The following is a 22,979-nucleotide window of genomic DNA, read 5'->3' as shown; positions in this document are numbered from 1 at the left end:
CTCGCTGTGCTAGTGAGCTCTGCCGTGTTCGTTATTCCACGTGTGCTGCCCTCCTCCGAACTCCTGCCTATGCAGCTCTACAGTTTTCAAGCGCTGCAAGTTTTGGAGTTGGAGAATGCGCATCAATGTCAGGCAAACTGTTTGTAGATACCACGATGTCAGAGCGAGGAGTCGGGGGGGGGGGGGGGGGGGGCGAGTCCACACGGCACACCCAGCAGCTGCAGAGCTGTCTGTACAAACATAACGAGGCTGAGCCCCTGCGCAAACCTTTTGTAAGCAATTCCCTTTCACTGTATATGTTCACGGAATTTGCAATTTGTTCTCCAATCTATTTCACGTGGGATCGCAATATGCACTGTGCGCATTACCCAGAGTGAAGCAAGTGCAGTGACACCGGGGCTCAGCAGTATAAAGGGCCCGTTGCCCCCTACTTGTTGCTGATTTCTGTTACCAAACCAGGACATGGAGGGATGTCAGACAGTAGCGAGACGCCATGCATCAGTCGGACCTCCGCAGATGATTTAACAGACGTGGGAGTACCTGTTCCATAAGTGTTTCGCGTGGTTCCCAAGCTTTTAAGAAAACATTCTGATACCAAGGTTGCGCTTGGTGGGTAAAACATTGGGTAATTCTCTAACAAGCTGGTCGGTTAACTGGATACATTTAACATCAATATAAGCATTACTGCCTTTATTGGCGAGTGGCGGCTGCTTAAACATAGTGCGCTTCGCTTCCTAAGCAACAGTCCATCTTATTACAGTCACAGATCAATATAAGAACCAGCACATGACATTGTTTGGTTGACACAATACTTTTTTTGCATTCGGGTCCCTGGCACCCTGGTTACTCCTCTGCTGGTACAACAAGTTCCGTGAAGGAAATCTGTGCGACTTTGTGTAAAAGTGCACAAGCTGTTTTTACATATATGCTGTGTAAAGCTAGATGTGTGAATAATGAGTTCTTATTTATCCAGGGATGCAGAACTGAAAAAAACGTAGTGATTTCGGGCACGCACATGTCCTTTACAAGTCAGTTCTAGACTGTTTGCGTATCGGGACGGGGTGGAGGGATGGCTGTCAGATCCGAGGGTTTAAACCCAGGAAGAGGTGTGTGGTGGGTCCGAGGGAGCACCTGAAAGACAAAAGTACCCGAGCTGAATGTGGCCTGGTGCCAGGGGGTCGGACCCAGCAGGGTGAGGGTAGATGGGTAAGGGATCAGTGGATAGGTGAGGGCAGGGCTTTAAGTGGGATTTAAAAACTGGGGGGTCTCTCAAAGGGGCGTGGCAGCTTAATTAGGGGCGTGGCTTTAAAACACTTATGCTAAAAATCTGCGTTTAGCATAGTGTGCCGCCCGACTTGTATTTTGCTTTTTTTGCCATTGCATCCAGGTATGTGATACAACAAGTATCATCGTACCTACAACAAGTAAGGACTATTGGCTTTGTCAATTGTTATTAGTTGCAAAAGATAAATAAGCTGCAACTATGGCTTGTTACATATAATATTGAAAACGCTTCCAATTAAAGCCCTGGTGAACCTACCACAAAGTTGCTGCTCTTGCGTTTCAGAAAGAGAAGGGAAATCCAGAAAGAAAATGACTAATTAAAAGGATTTCCCTTCCCCCACAACCCTCACCTGGCATGACGTCATGCCGTAACTTCTCTGCTAGTGGGAAGTGAGCAGTGCACATCGATGTGCCTGTTGTCTCGTAACGGGTCTCTATCGGGCTGTTTTGAGCCCTGGCTCTTTTTTTCCGGACTGGAGGGACAGCAAACTGCTGTCAATGCAAGTCAAGAGCCCAATAGAGACCCGTTTCGAGGCCCCTTTTAAAAAACTGCTGGTGCTCTGTGCTCAGACCCCTGGAGACCCGGCCCACTTAAAGCCCTGCGCGAGGGACCGGCGAGAGTCCCGTTCAGGTTCAGGTTGGAGAGAGAGGAGGCGAGCGGATTAGGAGAAGCAGTTAAGAATAGTGAGAGAGGCGGGTGCAGAGGTGAGAGCGATAGGTGGATGGGGGATTGCGGGAGTGAGCGGAGGGCCGATGGGTGAGTACACAAATTGAGGGATGAAAAGCAGACGAGTGACTAATTGGGGAGGAATGAGCGGTTAGAAAGTGTTAAGGGTTGGGAGGAGGAGTGGAACGGTCCAATGGTCGAAGGATGTGGGTGAATAGACGGAGCCAGGGTGGAGCGGTAGGGCATGGCTGACAGTGGTGAAAGGGGGAGACGTGCAAGAATGTTGTGATGGGCGGTGGGGGAGGCAGGGTAAAAGTGTGAACGGCTTAGGCATGACGAAGGGCTGAAGTGTGTGGGAAGGAGTTAAGAGAAACTAGTAGGGGCCATCTGTAGCCCCACGGACAGAAATACGCAGGGAAGACACTCTTGTGAAAAAACATGCTGACCAGTTAGAATAGAAACAAGCATTTACAATGCAATGGTCTCGTCTTTGTTAAAGTTAGAGCAATTGGCATTGCTCATGACATTATTTTGTTTTTAAATCATAAATAAATGGCACTGTCATTTACAATGCCAATAGCTTAATCTCTCGCAAATGTGAGACCTATTGCATTTGCACCCACACACACACACAGAGCTACACGCACCCACCCACACACACACAGCCACACAAACACACAGCCACACACACACACAGTCACACGGACACACAGAGCCACACACATACACACAGAGCCACACACAGAGCCACACGCACACACACACAGAGCCACACACACACACACAGAGCCACACACACACACAGAGCCACACACACAGAGCCCAACACACACACACACAGAGCCACACACACAGACAGCCACACACACACAGAGCCACACACACAGAGCCACACACACACAGATACACACACACAGAGCCACACACACACACACAGAGCCACACACAGAGCCACACACCGAGTCACACACACACACACACACACACAGAGCCATGCACACAGACACAGAGCCACTCAGAGACACACACACAGAGCCCAACACACACACACAGAGAGCCACACACACACAGAGCCACACACACACACAGACACACACACATACAGCCACACACACACACAGCAACACACACACAGAGCTCTCTGCCCAGTAACGCTTCAGGGAACAGAGGCAAGAAAAAACGATCAGAAGCGGGGAACAGAGGCAAGAAAAATCGATCACAAGCAAGGAACAGAGGCAAGAAAAAACAACCACAAACAGGGAACAGAGGCAAGAAAAAACGATCACAAGCAGAGAACAGAGGCGATCACAAGCAAGGAACAGAGGCAAGAAAATCGAGCACAAGCAGGAAACAGAGGCCACAAAAACAAGCACAATCAGGGAACAGAGGCAAGAAAAGGGAAAAATACCAGCCGGCTTCACTTACCGGCTCGGGAAGGGGGGGGGGTCTCTGTCTGTTGCGCGGCCGGTCTCCCTGGCAGAAAGAGAACTTTAAGAAACCAAGCTCTGCTAAAGCTGGGCACTCCCAGATGCATGGCCTGTTTTATAGTTTGACAGATGGTACTCTGACTGTCAAGTTTAGAGACGGCTGCCAGTCCAGCAGTCTTCTCTGTACATTGAAAGGAGCTGATATCACTGTAGGTCCCTTCAATGTACAAAACGTTTGGTGGACAGTTTTTTTGTCAGATTTGATGGTAGTTCACCAACCTTTTCCAAAGTTTTTGTTTTTCTGACACAAACTACCAAAATGGGAGTTTGTTTCAGAAATACACAAAAAAACAAATAAACCCATGCTCTGGTACTGTTCTCCCAGGGAGTGGGTGTCATTATTTTGTTTCTGTCTCTCACCATCAGGCTTTTCCTAGAAAAGACAAGACTCGTGACAGACAAGAAAAATATGACGGATGATGATGTAATGTCTTTCCACTGACTGTCCTACTCCATCGGGCCGTCAGAGAAAGTTTTCCACTTGTTTACTGTACAGCATATCACTCCCCTGACTGCAATCTTTATCCCTCCCTCTTCCATGCCACAGTACCTGGCCGGTTCCACTGTAAGTTATTTTATTTTCAATTAATCACGCATGGTTGGCACTTCTCACAAGCGAACAAGTAACTGAGCATGTGAACATCCAGGTAACCAGACATCTCCATCTTGTTCTCTAGCGTAAATTCTTTACACATAGTGTTCAAACCCTCACTTCATATTCTCACTTTCACAGATGTCCCACATCCCCCCAGTCCTGACGAGACCCTACATCTTCTTCCGGGTCGAAACGCCGTCGACGCCTTTATGGAAATGAACCATACAATCAGTGCCTATGACTGTAGATAGTCACTGTTAAAATTTGTTGCTATAATAATTGTTTCGATGGTCGTTTTTCCCTCTCCCCTGTAAAAAATCCCCTGCAGAAACCGTGTATATATCTCACTTGTTGTCACTCAACTGTAATTTCGTTTCTCACAATGCACTTGGGACACCTTTGCACTGTGTCTTGAATATTATGTTTGCAAAAGGATTTATTTATCTTTGATACAATACAAAACTGATGATGATATGAAACTTGGTGTTAAGAGTACTGTTTTCCCTCTGGCATTCCCCAAAAACTCTCAAAATGTTATTTGATACTATGTTTTGCATTGACTATTGCTTATACATTTAATGTGCCACTGGAACCACTGTTTTTGATATACCAGAAGCATTAGGGGCCAGGAGCTTTAGTCCACTCTCCTGCTGGGTTGCAGGCGCCCTGGGAACAGCCAGTTTGGCAGAGCAGCTTACATTGTGGTACCACGGTATGAGGGCAAATCATGGCCCCATGACAGGCTGCTACTCCCATATGGTAAGCACGCCCCATCTCTATTAGCGGGGTCGCTGCAGTGCATATGTGAGGCTCACCAGGCTGCAACCTGGTGACAGCAAAGAAAGACATAGGGAGAGAGACACTTGGTACCCCATGTCGGCCAGAGATGTGGATTTCGGGAAATGGCTTGTCGGGGTGGCCCGCCAAGCCCCCCCACATTGTACAGCTGCTGTGATTTTGTGTGGAATTCCTGAAGGGGGCCACAGCAGGAACACACTAGATACATCATAGCACAGAGCCTTGTTTCGCGCAGACCGGCAAGCACTGCAGCGCCTTCTCACCGCGCCATGCTCCCGCACGGGTTCAAGGAGGCGCAGTGCCGGTGTGAGTAGACTTCTAGCTGCTAGACCGAGACAGGTCTGAGGTCTCACCGGTGGATCCTCGGGTCCCGCAGCTCTCGAAGGCGTTCTTTCTTTGCACGTCACTCTGGCCTCCCTTAGACTCGCGCCCTCTGCTTTTGGTTACTCGCAGTTAAAAAAAAGTGCTTGCCATTTTTTTAAGCTAAGCCCAGTCCTTTGCAAACTGGGGGGCGTGTTTTTCGAGGAGAGAAAGAAACGATAAAAACACGCCCCTCAATCCGAAACAGACGGGGCTTAGCTACAAAAAATGACGTCATAGAAACCTCTTCTCCAATGGCCGGCCGCCGTTTAGGCAGCCAGCCAATGGAGAAGAGGGGCGGGTTCAAGCCTCCCTACTCTAACACATGAGATCTCGCAAGCGAGACTGTGCATGCGCAGCCTACGCTAGCCGAGACCCAATGAAGTGGAAATTGTTGCCCGGAGCCTGTCATAGAAATCTTGGATATTTAAAAGTTATCGGGAGGGGAAGTGTCCAGGATGGTGACGGAGTAGGACGCAGCGATCGGAGCTCCGCCGGGTGTCTAGGCAGCTTGCTCCTATAACCGCAGAGGAGGTGATTTCTCTCCACATCCACGTTCAGGGTACCAGCAGTGACCCAGCAACAGCCCAAATACAGACAGACGGATGATGTCCACAGCAGCGAGGAGCAGGGACACGAAGAGACTGGTGCAGAGGAACAGAGTAGAGAAGCCGGAGATTGAGGGTTGTCCCTGACCTGTGCCTGGAAGTGGATCGTTGCTCACCCGCCCCTTGCCTGGCGGGTGGTGAGTCTTGTTGTTCGCGAGCCCAGTGTGAGTGGGGGTGGCGGTGAGTCACTGCATGCCTAGCATGCTCATAAAACACGGCTCAGTAAAGCGGACGCAGGACATCAAAATGAAAAAAAAAGCATTGCGGAAACACATGATATACGTGGAGCGGGCGCCCTAGGGACATCAAAAGAAACGAGGGGCACGAACCAGGCACCATGGGAAAAAAAAGTAGTTCCTACATTCAAAGATGCCGCCCTGCAGCGCAAGTTAACAGTAGTTGAGCCCTGCTGCTTCCTGCCAGAAACGAAGAAAATGGAAATGACGTGACGGACCTCCAGCCAACAGAAAGCATGTTAAGAAGAGCAATGACAGATTTAACCAATGGTAAGTGAGGAAACAAAGAGAAATGCAATGGGTGGATTATAACTACTAATGCTAATTACTTGATGCCTCGTAGAGGCAGCGCATGCGCTGCCCTATGCAAGACCTAAAAAGCAGGAGCAGAGGACTCGATCGCCTAGACAACTCCCCCCTTCAACCGGGAATTAAGCTTAAAGGGGCAGGGAGTCTTGGATTTAAAGGGGCAGACAACTAACAAGAGGGAGCCTAACACACTGCATCTAAGCATGGCTGGGAGCAAGAGCAAGGGTGCTGGGAGCACAAGTGCGAGGAGGAAGACCGATAGCGCAGGCGAGACAAGGGCCAGAAGGAAGCGGCGTAAACCGGTGAGGTACCGCAGCGAGAACGAAGGCGGCGATTTGGGTCCACACCAGGTGAAGCGCACCAGGGGTCAGGATGATGGGCCGGCGCTGGCAAAGACCTGCAGGAGCTGCTGCATAAAGCAAGAACCCTAATGGCAAGCCGTGGCAAGGGTTGGGTCAACCGACAAGTGTGCTAAGTACTCCAGTTGGGTCATGGGGCGGAGCAGGGTGGAACCAGCAAGGTCACAGGGTCTCAGTGGCGAGGGCAGTTTACTGTAGGGCTTGCAGCCGGAACGGTGGCCACCCAGGGACCGCCTGTAAGGGCACAGAAGGCACGGGCAAAGGAGCAAAGGAACCTGGCTGTACAGGCATCACACATTATAGATACATCGGATAGTGAAGAAGAGCTGAACGACAGTGGAGGACTAGCACCTGTGGCCAGCGTGGAAGGGGCCTCAAGCTCCTCGACGCATGCGGACGGACAGACAAGACATATCTGTGAGCAGCTAGCGCACATCGCTGTCCGGGACATGGGAGCACTACACAGACAGGGCGCAGTGAGTCCTATTTAGGGTGCGAGCATTGGGCTGGCTAATCAGGGTAGCGCAGAAACAATCAGGGCAGGTACACAGAATGCAGGGCCCTGGCAGGGCAGTTCAGCGGGGGTATGGGTTCAGAATATGCCCCCTTTCAATTGGACACAGTGGTGGTGCTGGCCAGAACATGGGAGCATCACGGCACCACCCGGCCTATAACAGCTGGTACAAGGTCTTGTCACTGGTTGGGTTATGGCAATGGGGGGCTAGTCAGGAGGGAGCTAAAGACGGATGCATAGGAGGAGACAAGGGTACAGTACGGTCAACAACTGAGGTTACAAGGGATTTACCAGGGGAAGTCACAGCAAATAGGAGTGAAGGGGGCAAGCCAGCGATTATGCAAGACCTTCCCAAGGAGACCCCCTGCCATAGCGAGACAGACAGGTTTGGCAAGTCTCAAACCCCAGTCAGTGAAAGAGAGGATATGGTGCAAGGAGTATATAGATATTTTCTTGCTGCTGGAGGCGTTCCAGGCGGGCTTGGATCTCACAGGTCAAGATAAGAGGGATGAGGATAAAAAGGGCAGAAGAAGGCCATGGGTTAAGCTCAGTATAGAGAATTGGCTCCAGGTTTTTAGAACACTGGCATGTGTCTTCGTAGAGAAATTCCCCCAGAGTGCTGCTGCCCTTTTTCTGCATGAGCAAAAAGTGCATGAGGCACAGTAAAAATATCAAGGGGATGCATGGCTTCGCTATAATGAGGACTTTAGGCTAAAAATGCAGACGTGGCCATGCATTGAGTAGGACCATCAGGATGTAGGGGGTTACACCACGCATATGGTGGCAGCACAGGAAGGTGCAGGGAGTAAGGAAGGACACTTCCGGGGAAGTGGGCAAAAGACAAGGTTTGAAGGGGTTCCACACTATGACAAAGCAAAAGGGCACCCAAGAGGCAGGATGGTCAAAACTCGCAATGCCCCTTGCTGGAGGTATGTGAAAGATGACTGCAAGTGGGGTCGCTCATGCCAATTCAGTCATGCTTGTAGCAACTGAAGGGGAGCAAACCCGGCAATTGATTACAAAAGACCCAAAGGGCAAGGGAAACCCAAGAATTCAAGTGGAAAAAAGTGAGGGGGTGTTCACGAAGTGGCTGCCGACAACCATTAAGATTAGGACTATGCTGAAACAATTGAATGGATATCCCAAGGAGAGGGAGAAGCAATTATTAGCCGAGGACACGATTTTAGGATCTTATATCATGGTCCAGTGATCCCATGAATCAGCAAGAACCTGAAATCAGTCAGAGACAACCCAAAAGTAGCCAAGGAGAAAGTATTGAAGGACGTTAGTCTAGGTAGAGTAGCGGGTCCCTTCACAGAACCCCCATGTGGTATCACCTTTGGGTTTAGTGCCAAAGAAGGAGCAGGGGGGATTTAGGCTCATCCATCACCTGTAATATCCGGCTGGGGAGTCGGTCAATGACTGGCTGGACCAGGACAGCTTCTCGGTGTCATATACTACACTTGATGATGCCATTGATCTAATCAGGGTGAGCGGAAAAGGATCCATGCTGGCAAAAGCTGACATCGAGTCGGCATTCAGAATGCTACAGGTGCATCCCAAGAGTTACCATCTGTTAGGTTTCCAGCTAGAGGGAAGGTACTTTCATGATATGTGTCTGCCCATGGGTGTCTCTGCCCATCATTTTTGATTCAATAGAATTTGTTTCAACTAGTGAATCAGTTTACATGTTGTCAGATTCAAATTTCATGTTTGTTAATGAAATATACTACTGACTAAACATCTATAAAGATTGCGTTTCATACTATAATAGTTTTTTGTAAGTTTGTAGAGACATTCATTGTCCTCAGCTGTGCTTCACTTAGGCAGTGGTTTTCCATAGCCTCCATCAGTTCTTGCCCAAGGGTTGTCCATATCTTGTGCATTGTTTGAGGCTTTTAACAGCTTCGTCGAATGGATATTGGGGGTGAGTCACCCACCTGGGGGCCGTTTACACTACCTAGGCGACTTCCTGTTAATAGGCAAGCCTGGGACTACAGAGTATGCAGATCAGTTGGTGCTTTTCAAATGTTGGCAGGCGAGTAGGGGTACCCTTGGCGCACAAAAAAACTGAAGGTCCCAGCAGCAAGCTGTCCTTCCTTGGTATTGAATTGGACACAAAGCAAGGTCTGTGCAGGTTGACAATGACAAAAGTAGATGAGCGGAGGGAACTTATTGTAGGGATGCTGACATGAAAAAAGGCTACGCTAAGGGATCTGTAAAAACTGTTGGGCAAGCTGAATTTTGCCACCCGGGTGATACCTGCATAGAGACCCTTCACCAGGAGGTTGGCAAGGCTGATGAAGGGGCTGACCAAGGGGCATCACAGGGTCAGGCTGACCCAAAGGCTCAGAGAGGTTCTGGAGCAATGGGCAACTTTCTTGGCTTCATTCAATGGTTCACTGATCTGGAGGGAACCATGTGTGATGTCAGATCAATTGGAGCTGTTTACGGATGCAGCAGGGGCGAAGGCTTAGGTGCCATACTTGGCTCCGCATTGGCGGCAGCCTTCTGGCCAGAGGGCTGGCACAAGAAAGGGATCACCAGTAAACTGGCAGTGATAGAACTCTTTCCTATAGTGGTGGCTTTTTCTGTATGGGAAAATAGCCTCGCAAACAGGCAAATCATTCTCTGGGTGGAGAATCATGCAGTAGTTCAGGCACTAAACCTGGGGCCAGCTCACTGCCAGATAGTGGCGTGCTTGCTCAGACACCTGACTGGTATTCAAATGAGGGCTAACATTGTGGTTAGGGCGTGGCACATACCAGGGTTTGAGAACACGGTGGATGATGCAGTGTCTCGTTTTCAGTGGCAGAGATTCAGGGACGCAATGCCGCACACAGACCGCCATTGTACAGCAATACCCCATGACCTGTGGAGCCTGGTAGACCAGACCTGAAGTGGCTGGTGGAATGCTCCTTAGCCCCCCAAACAGCTTCAAAATATCATAAGTGCTGGGCAACCTTCACAAAGGTGATGGGCACACTTGAGATTGCGCAGGTTACTAGCTTAATAATGGATCAGTTTATTCATTGGGCTTTCTTCAGCAACCAGAGTCTGTCTTGGGCACAGGGTCACATAAGCGCAGTCTCCTATTACGCAAAATTAGCAGGGCTAAAGGATCCAGCAAACACTTTTTACTGCAGGGCGGCCATGAAAGTTTGGGGATGCCTACAGCCCAAGAAACAAGTCAGGAGACACCCGATACCATTCACCACCCTACAGAGGCTGCTGAAGGAGTTAGTCTTCATCTTCACGCAGAGGCATGACGTCTTTTATTCCAAGCAGCCTTCTTCCTGGCATTTTTTTGGGCATATAGAATTAACGCATTGGTGGTCTGTAGCGGGGGCAGACGAATGGGACACAGGAGTGAGGGGCAACAGACGGGTTTTAGTTAACGCAGGCTTTATTGACGCCAAAAGGAAATCCGTACAAGTCTTCCTGATAGGGACGGGTCTACGTGGGGAGCGACTCCGGGTGTTCCTCCTACTCTGGGGCTTGACAATCTCAGTCCTCCGATAGCCGTCCGGGCTTCGTCTGGGCTTTCGGTCCTCAGGGTTCGTCTTTGCTTTTGAATCCTGGGACCATAAACAAAACACAAGAAAGCAACTCGCGAGATCAGTGTCCTACACTGAACAGATATACGGGAAGGGAGTGAGGAGATGCAACAACCCGTGATTCGAAAGCTATGTACAAGTGCAGGGACGGGTAGTGCTCGGGAAAGGGGAACTGGGACAAGGGGATACCACTATTATACAATGGAACCACCCTTCTGTCCCACCCAGCCCCTGATCTTGTTACACACCTGGGCTAGCCACACACCTCCCCCGGGTGGGTGGCTGGGCGGCTCGTGGGGACGTTGGCCTCCAGGCGTCTCCTCCGTCTTCGGGGTCTCTCCTCCTCTCTCAACTTTCTCCGTTCTTCTCGTCTCTGGTTCTGTAGTCCTCCGACCGCTCTGCTCCTCTTCCCTCCGACCTTCCACGTTCTCTCCTCTCCGGGTGAACAAGCACACCTGGTCTTCCGGCACTTCCGTATTTGATGGTAGCATGTCGTCTTGGAATCCCGCCCACTCATCCTCTGATTGTGAATTAAAGGGCCAGGCACACTCACCCTCCATGTTTGAGTCGGTCTATCTCATATTCGGCCCCTCTGTAGTCCATCTGCTGTGGATGACAAGAGGGGGGGATTGATTGAGAGGTCCCTCAGGGTCCTAGAGCCTCGTACAGAGTTCGCAACGTTATCGGGGTGAGTCGGCAAGCCCACCCCGTTACATGGTCCCAGCCAAGTGGTCCCAGCCAAGTTCAAGGCTGGATCATCCTGCCGCAGGGGGAAGGATCTGAGGATCGAAGGAGGGGTCATGACTGTATATTTGAGCAGGCCAAAAACTGATCAGGAGGGCAAAGGCAAAGTCACGTGTCTTCGGTGTTTGGCTCAAGGCAACGGGTGCCCTGTCTGCTGAATGCAAGAGTATCTGGGGCATTCCAGCCAAGGCGATGGACCCCTTTTCTGTCATGAGGATCGGTCTTCTCTCAGTCATTTACAATTTAGCGCAGTCCTCAGAATGGCGTTTAAGGCAGCTGGGCTCCCACCAAAGGAGTTCACCCCTCATTCCTTCCGTATAGGCCCAGCCACCACAGGAGCAGCCTGCGGTCTGGAGCCAGAACACATCAAGCAGATAGGCCGGTGGGCGTCGGGGCCTTTTGTGAGTACATTCGGCACAGCCTAATGTAAATTTTCTTCACTGCATGTTTGGCGGCGGCCACACACAGGGTTCGGATGCTGGGTCACTCTTATGTCTCGAGGGCGCAACGGTGGGTGGCGGCGCAGAGGTGCAGTGTTGGTTTGGGGCTGCAGAACACGGAGGTGCATTAGATGGGTAGGCTGAGCATGCTATCGGAGCACCTACTCCCAACCGACCAGGAAACTTTGGCACATGGGAAGGAGTTGGATGCCGTGGTGATTCATCTGGGGGGGAAGACCTGACCAACTTAGGGCTTAGGGAGTTGTTGAGTGTCATGGTATCTGGCCTAGCAGCTGTAGCGAAGCTCATAAGGCGAGCAGAGCTGATATGGTCAGAGATTATACCGCAAATCCTGTGGAAAGGGGCATTGGACAATGCGGCCGTAGAGCGGCACCGGAAAAACTTAAACTGCACCATGTCAAAAGTGTGCAAGGCAAACGGGTGGAGCTTCGTGAGGCATGGTCTCATCAGCCTCAGCACACAAGGCTACCACAAGGTGGATGGCGTCCATCTGTCAGAAGTAGGAATGGGGCGGTTCCTTATGAATATTGATGGAGTATTGGAGGCCTTAGGTTTCAGCTTGTACGAAGCCAGAGCAAGCAAGTGGGGGAGCTGCCTGCGGTCGGTAAACCACAAGCACCATGGCAGAGACAGCACAAAAGTCGGTAGAAAGAATGCAATAGCCAAGGGGAGCAACTCTAACCTGTGCCTTTGGGATGCCTTACAGAGGGGCACAGGTGGGAGGGGCATGCTCCAGGTCAGCTTGGGGTCAGCAGAGGGAGGACACGGCACTTGCAGCCCGGGTAAGGCAGAAGGGCCACCCAGGTCAAGGACTTTTGGCAGCAAGGTGTAGCATAGAGGCTGCAGGAAGTGCTAGACCGGCTGAGGAAGGGGGCATTCGCTCGGTACGCTGTTAAAAAGGGGTGCTGTCTAGGTTCAGGACAGGACTGCAATGATCATAAAACAATGGACAAACATCATTGATTGAATTTTGTGTTGGTTAACTATATGTCAATAAATATGCGGCCTTTTTGCACCATAAACGAATTACGTTATTTGTGTTCATGAGAGGCGAAGGGGTGTAAATGTTGGCCGGGAGCTCATATGTCTCGCCCACCTGGGAGGTGTTTGGGGAGAGGAGGCCATTTTAGGTGTCTCTGTGGGCCTTTCAGTTTCAAGGGCCTGTCCGAAACTAAACAGCAGTAGGAAACTGAGAAGATGAGAGGCAAAGTGGACAATGGAAGGGTAATGGTGGGTACGAGGGTGAAGGATTCGTCTTTTCCTTCACACATACCCAACTTAGTGGCCTTTAGCTGGTTCTTGTAGTGGTTAGTGAAGAATACAGAGTTTAAGTGGTAGCTTGTTTCATTTGTGGTTGCGAGAGTGGTTAGATTAGGGCATGAGATTGAGTGACATGGTAATAGTTGTTGCACTCGTGCTCCCGTTGGTGTGTGAGGGGCACTGGGAGGGTATATTGGGGTGCTGGGTTTGGTGCAGGATTTATGAGTGGATGGCAGGGACAGACCAAAGTAGCGCTCTGCCGAACCTGGGACGGTGGCATTGTCAACTGAGATCCTGTCATATTTTGCGGCTATGAAATTTGGCCAGAGAGAGGACACATGCGCATGCACTGAAGAATCAGCAGGGGACCCAGAGTCTCTGTGTGGTGATAGTGCCACAGAAGCAAGTAGCCTAAGGGGGAATGGAGTCCACCTGAACTGCCTCAAATGGTGGTGTGTCCCATGACCAGGGCCACTGGAATTATGCAGCAGGGTTAAGTGAATTATGCAATAAGAAAAGGCACATAATGCGGTGTAATCAGGCACATTTTGTGTTAGTATTACTTCATTTTTTTGTCGTTTTTAGGTTGAGCTGGTGTAAGCAGCGCGAAGCGCTGTTCTCCAGCGAAGACCTTACTGTTATCCACTTGCTGGGAAAGTGGGACAGGGGATGGGCGCGGGCAGGGCCGTCGGCGATTTCAGCATGTGTCCGCGCACGTATCGGCCTGCGCCGTGCACATCTCCTCTCCCAGTGCCAGAGCAAGTCAGCCTCTGGCAATCGCACGCACACACACACACACACACGCATGCACACGCAAGCACGCACGCACACACACACGCACACACACACACACACACGCACACACACACCCTCCCCCACAACTAAGCCCCGCTCATCGGGCTACAGGCCCCGTCAGGCTCAGAATTCCGCCGCTCCTCCTTATGTGTGCAGCCACTGCGGGGCTCTCCCTTAGGCATGGGAGCCCTATGTCACGACTGCTGCACTCTGCCAGGCACTCCGTGGCCGCGGGCTTCCAGCAGAAGGTGGAAGTCCCACCCCACGACGGACTTGACGCTGCCAAACTTCCGGTTTTCGGGCCGGCGGCCTGCTCATTTCCAACAGTTTGGCCCATGGACCGATTTCCGCACACACCTGGTAAAGTGCAGAGAAATGTTATGTTTGTGATTCGTGCAACATCTGTAAAAAGGTTTATATGAGATCAAAACAGGACCTCACATGCGAGAAGTGGGAGGCGTCAGGGAGATTATTTGCATCAATATCAGCAAGCTGCGGCTGCGTCACAGCATCGAGAACACACGTTACTATCCCCGAATATTTGATGGAACAACGCTAGAGTCTGGACAAGTCAGCTCTTTCACTGTCCGTGATCTGGGCAATGACGGCAGGACAGAGCTGAAACTGCAGCATACATTCAAAGCTGCTCCGAACAGGGCCCACAACATACGTTTGTCCCCAGGCCCCCAAAATCCTTAGAATGTCCTTGACTATAGAGATCCTTCCATGGTGAGATCTGCCCGTGCAGACAGCACCTATAGAAATCTCTATATAGATATGCCTGTGCCCCAGTCCATGCAAGCAGAGCGTACCGAGATCTGTTTATATCAGTCTATGCAAGCAGAGCGTACCAAGATCTATCTATATTTCAAATATGTCCCAAAAGCGCAAAAGAGCTGTGCAGTCATCATGCCCTTTTTAAGTTTTGCTACGGAGAACTTAAGCACGTTTTTTCAAACTGTGCTGTGGGTTCATCTTGGGGACAGGAGGGGTGGCGTCTCTGGCCCAGATCAGCTATTACTAAGCTCCTGGGAGATAAAGACAAAGCTTGTTGTTGTAGCCGGTGGCACCAGAGTTAGGCGAGAGCATCTCTTTCACATAGCTTTCTGACGCTTCTGGCCTTCCTCCCACTTCCCTCCAGACAACATAATCACACTGACTGCCACTGACGTCGTTGGTCAGACATATATATATATTAAGTTCATTACTAAGGACCCGAGAGGCCCCATGCACGTAACCCTCGCTCGCTCGCTCGCTAGAAGTAAAACCTAGTCCGCAGAAAAAGGGAGCCCTGCAGCTCTGGGCACAGCTACCATACTGGGACCGCAATAATGAAGAAGTCAGTATAAAGTAATCATGTCCCAAAGAACAGCACTGTGCATGTATTTGTTTTGATGAATATTCTACACCCATTGTCCAAATAACTATATCCAATGGGGATTTGGGGGGGCAGCCGACCAACGGGAGGCTTGCCCTCCCGGGGAAGTTTGGGGCAGTAGGGGGGGGGGGGGGGGGGCAGGAGAGCACTGTGGGCTTGGCGTGTTTTGGGATGGTTTGGGCTGGGTGGGCTGGTTGGGCTCCTGGTTGGGCTCCTTTTGGGCTGGTCCGGTATATAACCGGACTTTTTGAGTCACTGCCCACCGTTTGTGGTGCAGTGACACAGCAGCCGGGTGAGCTAGGATCGCATTTTGTCCCGCCCTCCCTCCCTGGGTTTTTGTGGGGGTGGGGGGTTTGCTGCAGGGGGTGCTTTGTTGGGTTTGGTTTGATGGGGGGGTTTTGTTGGATGATGGTGCACTGGGACGGTAAGGTGTCAGGAGTTGTGGTGTCGATGGAACAGGTGCTGGTACTTGGTGGCGCTTTCCTAATAAAAAGGGGAGTATTTGCAGGAGGCCTGGGGCTGTATCGGTAGGTGGGGGTTGAGGTCATTGAGGTCAGTGAGGTCACTGCAGTTTGGTGAGTAGGGGGGTAGGTTGCTGAGTGGATGTTTGTATTTCGGTTGCAATGTTGGGGATACATTTAGGGGTGGGGGGGGGCTGTCAGGCAGTTGTTATTTAGTGAGCATTAGTTTTGTTCGGCACAGGCCAGGTGGGTGTTGTTCAGGGTGCAACTGATTTCAATGAAGCGGCCTTTATCACACTATTTTGGTGTCTGTTTCAGTGCTTCCCCCCCCACCTACTGGTGTGCCTCAATGACATTCTTTTCGCAATTGAAGTATATTCTTGGTCTTAATGAGTGGCACTGGCTTAAACTGGTAAATTTTGGCCACGTCTACCACCAGCAAGAACGTTAACACATTTTGGTTCTGAATTTGCAAAGAGAAAATTAGTGACAGCTATTGTCAAAATAGCTGTCAGATTAAACTGCGGTCTTTGGGTTACAAGAAAGGCTGGTCACAAGAATAAATTATGAAAAAAATAAACTTGCAGGGAAAAAAGCTATTGAGCGCCGCGTTTAACTCCCTATAAAGTGTCACACATTAGGTAGTCAAATGCTCTCATAAATGCACTGAAAGTCTGAAAATGCCACAAATAAGCAAACTAAAAACATGCCAGCTATTGACCTCGTGTTTCTCTAGTTTGTTTTCGTGCACGTATGTAACTGTCATATAGTGAATACTTTGTACGGAATCGTCTTCAGGTGTTTATAACGGCCTCGAATGAGAGCTCCGGAGTGCACGCTGAAGGCAGTACAAGTTTCTCACTGCCTGTGAGTGGGTCAGAAAGGTGTTCAGAAAATATGCTTATCTAATCCTCGGGCACTCTGCAGAGAGCACAGGGTCACGTATTCCAGTTGGAATTGTGTTTGTGCAAATGTGTGTGAAGGAGGAATATGCTGCCAAAATAGTGACAAGGTGAAAAAAAAGAAAATGCAGTGCTTAAGGGTGAGTGGGTGCGATGTGTGTTTAGGGGTGGTGAAGTGAAGGAGATGAGAGGAAGTGCATTCAGGAGACAGTGAAAATAGAGTGCTAAAGAGATGGGGTGTAATGTATGGATGGAGAAGATGTGGAAAGAAAAACTGGCATACACATCTAATAGAGTGAACATAACAGGATTAATTATGACACTTCGAAGTGGTTTCCCATCCATAGGACTCAGTAATATTTAATTCACTCATCATTTCAGAATAACACACCCTCGACCTCACACACCCTCACTCACCCTCTCACCCTCACACACCCTCACCCTCACACACCCTCACCCTAACACCCACTCACCCCCTCACCCTCACACCTCCTCACCCTCACCCCCTCACCCTCACACCCTCACACCTTCACCCCCTCACTCACACACCTCACTTACCCTCACACCCTCACCCTCACACCCCCTCGCCCACCCTCACCCACCCTCACACCCCCTCACCTTCACTCACCCTCACACACCGTCACACACCCTCATCAGAATAGCATAACAAAAAATAGCATAGCATAACAAAACACAGCATAGCATAGCATAACAAAAAAGCATAGGATATCAAAACATAACATAGCATAACAAAACAAAGCATAGGATAGCAAAACAAAACAGCATAGCAAAACACAACAAAGCATAGCATAACAAAACACAACAAAACAGCATAGCATAACAAAACATAACAAAACACAGCATAGCATAACAAAACATAACATAGCATAACAAAACACAACAAAACATAGCAGAACAAAACTTAGCATAACATAACAAAACATAGCATAACATAACAAAACAAAGCATAGCATAACAAAACATAGCATAACTAAACATAGCATAACAAAACATAGCAAAACACAACACAAAATAGCATAGCCTAACAAAACACAACAAAACATGCATGCATAACAAAACATAGCATAGCAAAACATAGCATAGCATAAAAAACAACAAAGAATAGCATAGCATAACAAAACACAACATAGCATAGCATAACAAAACAGCATAGCAAAACAAAGCATTACATAATAAAACACAAAAAAACATAGCATAGCATAACAAAACATAGCATAGCATAACAAAGAATAGCATAGCAAAACACAACAAAACATAGCATAGCATAACAAAATACAACAAAACATAGCATAGCATAACAAAGCATAGGATAGCAAAACTAAACATAGCATAACAAAACAAAGCATAGGACAGCAAAACAAAACATAGCATAGCATAACAAAACACAACATAGCATAACAAAACATAGCATAACAAAACACAACATAGCATAACAAAACATAGCAAAACTCAACAAAACATAGCATAGCTTAACAAAACATATAAAACCATAGCAAAACATAGCATAGCATACCAAACACAACAAAACATAGCATAGCATAACAAAGCATAGCATAGCATAGCAAAACATAGCATAGCATAACAAAACATAGCATAGCATAACAAAACACAGCATAGCATAACAAATCAAAGCATAGGATAGCAAAACATAGCATAACAAAACAAAACATAGGATAGCAAAACATAGCATAGCCTACAGCATCACTCAGCACCACTACAGCATCACTCAGGGGCACCACAACATCACTCTGCGCTACCACAGTATCACTGAACGCCACAGTATCACTCGTTCGCCATCACATCACTCAGCACCACCACAGCATCAATCTGTGCAACCATTCAACAATAACTGGTTCAAATATGTTTCAAGCTTTATTACCAATGTAACAAAAATATGGTAATATTTCACTTCTGTTCTTGGATTTTCGTCACAATAAAATACACTGAACATAATCTTCACAAAAGATATTTACAAAACTTTAAGCTATTGCCAATATAAATTACAATAACTTATTTTAAGTAATAATTATTTAAAAAATTAAAAGCTATTGTTATTTGTAATATCAATACATGTAAGTCACGTAAATACAACACATATTGCATTACAAATGCTATAGGTGTCACATTTGCAAAGGTTATAACTATTGGCATTGTAAATGACAAAGCTATTAATTTCGCTATTTTCAAAAAGAAAACATAAATAAAATATGTGTCATTTACCATACCAATAGCTCAAACTTTCCTAAGGCGAGACCTATTGCATTGCAAATGCTTGTTATACTTGTTAACACTGTCTGGACAATGGTTGAACCCCAGTACACATCTAACACCCAAATATCGCAATAAGCAACAGAAAGGTGACCAGTCAACCTTTGAAAAGGGCCTTCCACTGAGCGGCACAATGGACAGAAATGGTTTAAGAGAAATATCGAGTGATCGACAACGCCAGAATAAAGCCCAGCAGGAAAATATAGAGTTTTTTCACAAGGTTTTTCGAAGGGTACGAGAGAGTAATCCAATTTGGGGAATATGGCTTATTTATGGAAAACAGAGTGCATTAATGGATTCTTTATGGGTTAACAGGAGACATGGCAGGGAAAAATTAGGAGATACCCTTAAGGCCAGAGGGTTGATATGGAATCTGGCCAGAAAATACTTGAAAGCAGTGTTTTTTCATGGTGCAGGTTGGGAACAACTTGAAGGGGTCACAAAAAAGTTTTTCTTGCCACCGAAGAGTCGACCCATCTCAATTGGGTGTCTTTGCCAAGGATGGAGGGGAACTGGAGAGGAGTTTACAAAGCAAAGAAAATACATGCATTTAAAGAACAAAGAGAAGGAGGCATTGGGATTGAAAAATGATGGTGTTTAGAGTATGGGAGAGATTTAATGCTGAGGATAGGACATTTTCTATGAGAAGTGTAAAGCTAAGTATGTTTAGCACATGCTTGTCTCAATAAAGCAGCCTTTTCACACCACAGAGGCATCTATTGTAATTTTTACCATCTCGCCCCAAACTATGAGGGAGAGGGTATTCAAGGAAACAACAAAAGGTGTTGGGGGATATAGGCCTAGAAAAGGCTTAGTTCTGTCCTGCTACTTATATGTAACCTTCCACCTGTGTTTTAGGCCAATCTGCGGTGTTGTTGAGGAATCTACATGACCACGTCTAGCATCTCGACAAAGAAAAGAGGAACAGGCCAATCCGATTAGCATATCATTTCTTGGCCACGAAGTACAGGTAGTGAAGGCGTTACAGTTAAGAGTCTGGCCCTTTCAGTCCCAGAGGATCAACTTCCTGTTTCAGCAGAGGGATCAGGCCCTCCTGGGAGTCTTGACTGTGCCTGTAAATGTATCCCCCGCCTGGCTCAGGTTTAATCTTCACAAATTCCCGAGTTTTGCCAGAGCTAGGCTTTTAATGCCTGTCACTCGTCAGTCGGGTGCATTGAAGAGCCCTCCTTCTGGGCCCACGAGCCTCCGTCATGTTCTCAAATCCTCCACTAAGGTCTGGTGATTCATGGCTTGCAGGTGCAACCCGGAAATAGATGCAGCCTTTCACGTCACCCGGGATTCAATGACCCAGGGCTATCCTCGCATTCTGCTCAATGATGCGATGAGTGTTGACCATTTTAATAATCCATATACATAACAGAACAAATTCTCGATGCAAAAAAATATTTTTTATCTGAATGGACCTCCCTAAAAGGACGCAAGACTGAGCCGACCACCCCCCACCCCACCACAGACTGAAACCTGTATAAATGACACATTGTTATCTCCATCCCCTCAGCTGCTTAATTCTGATGTCAAGGCCCAGCTCCCGTTACCTCTGTGTGATACTTTGCCTGTAAGAATTAAATGCTAACAATACAGAGAAGCATGCGGAAAGTGCAATGTAAAAGCAAACATTATAGTTTTTAAGATATGGCGAAAGAAGAAAGAAGAGAGAGAAGAAAAAGAAAAGCCGAAATAGAAGAGGTAATAAAGACATATTGCCTTGAAGAGATACAAGTGTACAGTATAAAATATTAAATACTAAAAACAACAACATTCCAAGAAGTAAACATTCTTTAGTACAACAGTATAAACCACTTATGAGAGAATATGTCATGCAAAAGTATACAATCAGGTAGAGGAAAGCGCCTGTCCCTTAGCAGAGTGCGATAAATAAGAAGTGTGTGGCATCCGTATTTGACGTGAGCTTCATAAATAACTGCAATGAATCAATCTTGTAGTTCTCTAATCTGTGTTGATGATAAACTGAGTTCCATCGAGATAGGAGAGTGGGTTTGTCAGTAGACTTCCAAGTGGAGGACACAGTAAAAATAGCTACGGACAGCAGTTGATCTAGTAATTTACCAATTGCCTTGTTTGAGCTCTAAAGTTCGTGGGCACTACATAAGAAAAGTAGGTTATATGAAAAGGCTACATGAAATTGAATAATGTCAGTAATATGGTTCCATATTGACAGTCAAAATGTAGATAAAGTGGGACAAGTAAAGAACGTATGGAAGTCTGTACCTGGTAGAGTGTGACATCGCCAGAAAGTGTCATGTTGTATGTGCTTAAAAATGCGAGCTGGGTCGGTTGTAGAAGTATAGTGTTTGAATGAGACTAACAGTGCGAGCAGTCGGATGGATTTTGGTCCATATTCTATCCCATATCAAAATTGTTCAGAAGAGGCCAAAATCTCAAATAAAGTCTTAATATGTGTTTTGGTTCTAATAGGGTCACGTGCAATCAGAAGCTTATAGACGTTAGCAGCTTTTGAATGCATAGTATTGGCAATTGGGTGAGAAAGAGGGCAGGGATGAGATGGGTCAAGAGGAAATTGTTGCAAAATAGTGATATGAATCAAAGTGCATATTTTGCGATATTGGAAGTGCATAGATGCACATAGATTGCAAGTGGAAGAGAGTTCAGAAAAGGGAATAAGGGAACCAGCATTTTAAAGTTAAGAAATGAGCAAAATACCTTTGTTCAACCAGGCCTTCCAGAATTAGGGTCCCTCTCTTTTTTTTTTTTTAGAAAAGAATTGTACCAACTACAACTATTGAGGAATGGAACAATGGGGGATAAAGTGAAAACATAGTAAGGTTTGAGAAGAGTATAACAAAAAGAGAGAAGGGAATGGCCCAACTATCCAAGGGACAGGGTACCAACACAGTGTTAAAAAATGGATGTACGTTGTTACAACTCATGCTTTTAGCACGCATGCTGTAACAGCGCGGTTTTTATAACGCATTCTTTTACAACGCATAATACAAAGGGGTGTTGGATAGTGAATATTTTAATTTACTATTCCAACACCAGTCCCCGTTGACACTAGGGAAGGTGTTGGATAGTAAATTATAAGTATTCCCTATCCTTGAGCGCCCCCCAGAGTCATGCGTTGTAATAGAATGCGATTTAAAAACCGCGTTGTAATAGCACTGCGTGCTAAAAGTTGCGTCATAAACAACGTTCCCCTTAAAAAATATAGTAATTCCCTTGGACTCACTCAATACCTCCAATCACGTTCATTCGTCCACACTTCGCTCTTTTCCCATTTATAGTGCCTCACTGGAAAGAACCACGATGGTCATCAATACAAGTAACCCACAATCATAAAAAACCTGAAATGTCTATTATCACAACGTATACATTTATTTTAGATCATATATTGAATAAAAACAATAAAATATCAATGCAATTTATACATAAATCATATCATAAACAATCACCATTTAAAAATGTACACAGTATACAAAACAAGCATTTACAATGCAATAGGTCCCGCAGCATTAAAGTTTGAGTTATTGGCATTGTGTATGGCAATGCGTTGCATAACATTTTTAGCAAACTTTGAATTGGTGAGCAGTGAGAGTGTGTGCAAGAGTATGCTGTTGCTCACAGCTGTTATTATTCACTCAGCTCTGATGATGCACCTCACGCACGGGGCTGACGCAGTTATTATTCACACAGCTCTGATGATGCACCTCAGGCATGGGCTCACAGCTGTTATTATTCACACAGCTCTGATGATGCACCTCACACACGGGGCTGATGCAGTTATTATTCACACAGCTCTGATGATGCACCTCAGGCACGGGCTCACAGCTGTTAATATTCACACAGCTCTGATGATGCACCTCAGCACGGGGCTGACGCAGTTATTATTCCCACAGCTTTGATGATGCACCTCAG

The 22,979-nt window shown here is 47.4% G+C and overlaps 1 protein-coding gene across 2 annotated transcripts in view; it reads right to left on the bottom strand.

The window, feature by feature from the left end:
• MSS51 (MSS51 mitochondrial translational activator) overlaps positions 1-22,979 on the bottom strand; it is a 455,682-nt gene that overhangs the window by 262,201 nt on the left and 170,502 nt on the right. The gene's annotated exons all lie outside the window — the stretch shown is intronic.

The sequence above is a fragment of the Lissotriton vulgaris genome, chromosome 10, assembly GCF_964263255.1.
Source record: "Lissotriton vulgaris chromosome 10, aLisVul1.2, whole genome shotgun sequence".
NCBI classification, from domain to species: Eukaryota; Metazoa; Chordata; class Amphibia; order Caudata; family Salamandridae; genus Lissotriton; species Lissotriton vulgaris.
Note: the sequence above shows the minus strand (reverse complement) of the source record. Positions and strands in the feature narration are given on the sequence as shown.